The sequence below is a fragment of the Monopterus albus genome, unplaced genomic scaffold, assembly GCF_001952655.1.
Source record: "Monopterus albus unplaced genomic scaffold, M_albus_1.0 scaffold350.1, whole genome shotgun sequence".
NCBI lineage: Eukaryota > Metazoa > Chordata > Actinopteri > Synbranchiformes > Synbranchidae > Monopterus > Monopterus albus.
This window is the reverse complement of record NW_018128230.1, coordinates 254,798-260,820: the sequence shown is the minus strand read 5'-3', so window position 1 is coordinate 260,820 and position 6,023 is coordinate 254,798. Positions and strand designations below refer to the sequence as shown.

General features: G+C 42.1%; 1 long non-coding RNA gene across 2 annotated transcripts; it reads left to right on the top strand.

Annotated features, from left to right (window-relative positions):
• The first annotated feature begins 600 nt into the window (after positions 1-600).
• LOC109974831 (uncharacterized) lies at positions 601-5,367 on the top strand. 2 transcript variants are annotated; one of them, XR_002277029.1, is made up of 4 exons: positions 601-1,337; positions 3,366-3,430; positions 3,944-3,981; positions 4,681-5,367. It is a non-coding gene; the product is annotated as an uncharacterized LOC109974831 (long non-coding RNA). The 2 variants fall into 2 exon arrangements; XR_002277030.1 differs by having other exon boundaries at positions 603-1,337; positions 5,002-5,367.
• The last annotated feature ends 656 nt before the right edge of the window (positions 5,368-6,023 follow it).

Below are 6,023 nucleotides of genomic sequence, written 5' to 3'. Positions count from 1 at the left end.
CTGAGGTGACCTGAGGTGAATGAGACCCGCGGGTTAAATCTTGGTTGTGGCACAAACCAGGCGGCGCAGAAACGGATACTTTCACTAAAACACTGATATGCTGCTTCCTCTCACAGAGATGACACAGAACCACCTAGTGATCCAGATGTTGGTGACAGCTGTTTCCCCACTGTGGCATGTTAGGGTGTTGTCTTTGTGAATTACAGCTGAATAAGGATCCTGGAACTTTATGGAAATGAGAAATAAACAAAACTAACAGTCTACAGTGCACATAAAAAGACAAAAAGTATTCAAATATGAACAACTAAAACATAGGGATGTTTAGGTATCCAGAACATGTTCAGTCCAAAAAGATCTATTTAAGTCTATGTGGGACGTCTTGGACAAAGGACACAGTGAAAGCACCTGAATGTCTGGATTATTCTCATGTGCTGTGCCAAGTTAACATAAGATGTAGCAAGTACAGACCCTGAACTAGTCATGCAGCAGACAGATATAATGTCACTGCTCAGTAATCAGCGTGCTTCTGCATTTAATTAGTGGAACATGGTCAACTCTGTAAAAGAAAGCATCACTGTAATCTGGAGGAGGCTGTTGATTCACTTGTGATCGTATGTGCACAGCTGCATGTACGTTTCGTCCCACATGGCCAGGACTTGTGACTGTAACTATGACATATGCAAGGCAGCCCCGTCCTGATCACTACAGCAGAGCCATATGAAACGTCTATACGGACCACACAGGACTCCAGGTCCTGCTGCTAGAGAGCTCTGTTCTCTGGTCACATAGGAACTTATCTCCAACAGGCTGCCTGGAAATTAAAACCCAGCTCTAAGTCTAGTTTAGTTCAAAGAAAGGGTTCACAGTCTGTGTTGGTGAATCTGGAGCCGGGTGTTAAAATCCCTCAGGGCCGTATCTGCGTTGTGTGTCTCTTGATAACAGAAATATTCTGTCAGGATGAAGGAGTCACTGATGTTTCCGGAGGAAGCGCTTTCACGTAGAAGCAGCTCAGGACTAAACCAGCCAGGAAGTCAGGACGCAGCGTGTTCGTCATACAGATAAGCCGTGAATTTAGAGCAATAGTGGAGCTGATCGGAGGGCAAAGCGGGGATAAACCGTATTTTTGGAAATGAAGTGGAGCTCTGTTCAGTCCGACATCGGTGCTGCCTGTTGGTTTTACCTCACGAAGCTGAAGACAGCTCGTAGGAACCACCGTTTTGACTTGACTGGGGGTGCTGTAACTTTAAGCTAACATGCTGTAGCTCGCCCCAGGACTAGCCGGTATGTCTCCGGGCTGATCCGGCACAGAGCAGCCGGTTCTTATCGATCTGATAAAGGTGAGCTAGAACCCAAATGTGTCTAAACAACCACAAAGGGCCAACCAGGGACGAAGCCGCGTGTGCGGCGGTAATTTGTTGAGCAAAGGGGTCCGAGGCCGAGCGCCAGTCACTGCACACAACTTTAGCTAGCTAGCGTTACACCTCTCGGCTTTGCATCGTTATATAAAACAGAATTTGATAACGCTGGTTAACGTGACGGACCGTGACTGCTTTGAAATTGACTTCTGTTCAAGTCCCCGCAGGGTAGTTACTTTTAATTGGATTCAAACCTTTACAAGAAACAATAACGCTAATGTTAAAATGCGTACAGTGACTCAGGCCGTGCAGCTAGCTAGTTAGCATGACGTAAACACTCCACATTGGCACATCTTATGCTAATGAAAGTCGACTATGTAAAAAGAGCTAGTCATATAACTTGATATGTATAAGAATAAATCTATTACGACATGTAACAGTTTGGTTATTATCCCACCAGGCAGAATGACTGGCTAACATTACTCTGTTGAGGCTGAAAGAATTGTCTTAAGCTCTCAATGATGGCTCGATAAAGATGTTAGTACTATTAATACTTTTCCTAAAAACCAGTAATCAACTAGCAGCACCATTATCTTACTGTAAAATTAGCATATTTTATGATTACTAAAATGTATGGTTTTGTACTGTTAATGTAAAGTACAGTATTTTTATTTTTCATAGCATTTTACAGTTTTAATATTGACTTAAAAGGGTGTGTATATTTAGGAATAGTTACATTATATACAATTAAAGGCGCCTTTGTGAAGAAAAAGACTGTAATAGACCTTAATGGTTGTTTTCTCAAAATCCCAGTCCAAAGCTGGCCACAGAATGCAAACCATAACAAGATGTTCTTTGCGTGTGAAGAACAGAGCTAATACGCACTGGTTTTTCATCATGAATTTACGGTGCAAGAGAATAAAAGTCCACAGCTTCTTATTGCGCTGTTTATTTTACTGCACTATAAAGAAACTGTACATGCTGAACAGTTGCATGCTGAATGAGCGTTAAACTCCTGAGACAGAACCTTCTCTGTAAAATATTTGTAAAGTAAAGTATTTGATGAAGGCAGAGGAATGAGGTAGTGCCTGACTCGTGGCCCACTTGAACCAGTTCTGTCAGTCCAGCCTCGGTAGCCCTCTGACTGTGTGTCTGAGAGATGAAGTCCAAAATAACTTGCATTGCAAGAAAGAATACAAGGTGAGAGAACAGCTGGTGTTTTGACTAATACAGTAGGCTATATGCCAGGAAAGGGCCAGAGGAAGCTCACCATCTTTAAATGTAGTCACACTCAAAGTTCACGAGGCTCCTCAGCAGAGTGGACACATGGACTGGAGAAAAACTGTCACAGCAAGACTGGATGAGCTGTGTGATAGTGCATGTGAGCTGCGCAGTCGATTGACAAAGCTACGTAACCTGCAATGCATGCATGACTAAAAACGTTGCACAACAGAACTTTGCTTAGTAAATCATACAAACTGTAATCCAGTCAAATACACAGACGTCCCACCCTCCTTTGGCAACAGATTAGTTAGCTGTCAATCAAATGCGTTAGGCTGTTGTCAGGTTTCTTTGCATCACTTAGGCTGTTCAGTGATCTTAGCCACTCTTTTGGATAAAGTTGCAATAAAAGTCCTCACCTAAATGATACGATAATTATGAGCTACATTGCCATGGGTTCATTTGAGTTGATTCAGACCCTTTCTTCTATGTAACCAGGGAAGACAAAACAAGAGACACCTCTGAATATAATGTAGTCTGGTACAACACCACTTTTAACTGTGACCTCAGTAATAAACATATAATTAAATGTATACATTTATAACAATTTGCACCAAAACTGAAACATGTTGAGTTACATAAACACGGACGTTAAGGCAGAAGTGTTGCATTGAAGTGTGTACAACTGTACCGGTGTACCTAATAAAGTGGCTGGTGAGTGTATACAGTCAGTCTGTCAGGTGAGTCTCCACCTGTTGTTTAACCCTGCTCTCCGTTTGGCTCTGACAGAAAGACCTCAGCAACCTGGTGAAGATGGAGCTGTGACATCATCTGGTCAGACCACCAGCATAGCGGTGAGTGTCAAGCTCCAATCATGTGTGCTTGATTATGTCAGCATGGGTGGAGCTAGTGTCTGCTGGGAGATGATGTAAACAAAAGGCCGAATTGTAGCGCCCCCGTCAGGCAGTGTGTTCTCAGTACGGGAGCGCCCTGACAAAGACCCCTGAAGCGTTTGTCTGATCCCAGAACAGTGGCCTCTGAGTTCATCTGACAAGCAGCTGGGTCGCTGGCTTGTGTGACACAAGCAGCTTTTCCAGAGCTTTGAAGCAGCTGTTGTTACAAAAATGTGACTAATAAATTGAAGTAATAGTGAGCAGATAATAAATTGTGTTCTTCAGGGGACACTTTTCTCTTTGTGTTAAGTATGAGACTCATTTACTCTGAGGACACCTGAGTTTTGTGTTTACTGATGGAGGCTTGGAAAAACCTGGTAAGGGGACCTTATGGATCCTTAGAATTAATTTGTATCAGAAAGGTGAAACTTCGCTGCTTGTGATGTGCTGCTAACCTACTGTGCTCGTGTCCAGGTGTGTGTTCGTGATGCTGGAAGACTACTTGTCTGCAGGTAAACTCAGCTACCTTTGATTTCACTGAAGGTGATCTGAAAAAAAAATCAACTTGACTTGGAGTTCTAGGTCGAAGACGTTTCACCTCTCATCCAAGAGGCTTCATCAGTTCTGACTGACTCCGGCTCAACACCAGTCAGTCAGAACTGATGAAGCCTCTTGGATGAGAGGTGAAACGTCTTCGACCTAGAAATCGTAAGTCCAGTTGATATTTTCAGTTTTTTTCAGTGTACTATGACCTGGATGACTGAGAATCTGCACAGACACTGAAGGTGATGCTGCACTGAAGTTAAATGAACACTCATTCCCAGTTTACATTGCACTGGTTTGCAGTCTGTAGTGTGTTTAAATTGGGAGTAACGCGTGTTGTGTACGTGCACTGTGTACAGCACACAGCTGTACTGCTTAGTTGAAATCTGTCACTGAACAGTAACAGGTAGTTTCATATTTTCATACATGTCTACCTTAACACAGGGTTTGTTAAGATGTGGCCAAACCAGTGTTAAGTTGTAACATTTTATGTACATTCATGTATAATGTGAAAATGAAGTCACCATTTGTGTTGATGAATGGACCCACTGAGGCCTCAAATAGTCTTACAGCACTAAGACCCAGTGGGACGGTCGTGTGTGTGTGTTCGATGAAGAAACACTGCTCCTGCTTCATCTGGTATTTTTCTGTCTATTTCAACATGAAAGAATTTGGAAAGGACCAACACGTGTGACATCTAATCCTCAGCCATAGTGTTTCCTTTGTTTCAAAGTAAGATGCGTAAATGTGATATTAAGTCAAATGTAACTGCAGCCTGTACACACACTGAATGAAACCATTTTCCTCAGGCTCTGTACTGTCACTGAATCAAACTCAATGTAATTAAAGGTAGATTTAAAAAGTATTAATTATGAGTCCTGCCAGCTGGTCAGAAATGTAACTGATGTATTTCTCAGTGTAGTGGTTATCGCCTGCTGTAAATATTTCATCATACTGATTCAAGATGAACCTGTCCTGCATTGTTTCAGGTTCCTTTGAATGTCTTTTAGAAAGAAAAAAAAATCAGGACGTTGAGAAGTTGGACCCATTTCGGACGACTGACAAAATCAACAGCTTCTCTGCTTTGGCTGAACAAAGATCAGTCACATCTAGCCTGTCACCTGTTTGAGCTTCTGCCCTCGAGTAGGAGATTCAGGTCTATCCGAGGCCAGACAACCAGACTCCCACCCCCAAGCAGTAATACTGCTGAATGGACTCGCTCCAGCTAAACTAGTGGTCCCCATTAGGACATGAGTGTTGCCCATGTTGTTGGGGTTGTGTTGAAGGGTCCTCTACCATACTCACTTGTGCATGTGTATATCCTGTGTGGGTAAAATAAAATGACTTTTATTTGAGTGTGTTTTGCTATTTAAAACAAATTGACATAACTTTTACCTACTATATACTTTAAACTGTGGCTCAAATGCCTATTTTTGTTGTGCTTGTCCACAGTGACAGTAAAGGTGCTGGTAAGAGCAGAGATCTGTTCTCTCTTCCAGCAGTGTGGGTCAGGACGTCTGCTGATGAATGTGAAGGTTGTACATGGTGATCGGCTGGATGTGAGCTGAACGGGCTCTCCAGAGATAAACTCCAGAAGACATTTCTGACTTAAATGGGTTCTAAAAACCTCATTAGAATAAAGACTATCATAAAATCTTATTTTTGTTCAGTCATTGTGCCAGCATTTGTAAAGCGGTGTGCATACCTGAACAGAGACTGCCATTTCTTCAGCCAAAAACTCCCACATGTGAGACAAAGATGTATTTGGGAATCGTAGACTAGATAATGAACTAATATAGAACGAGTATATGAAATTAAATTTTTAGGTGTCATAGTTGATGACAAATTCTCCTGGAAATCTCATATCAGATATGCTCAGCACAAAATAGCAAAAAATATATCGATATTGGCAAGGGTTAGATATATTTTGGACGGGAAAGCATTAAGCATTTTGTATTCTTCACTGATTTTACCATACTTAGAGTATGGCGTTGAAAACTGGGGAAATACA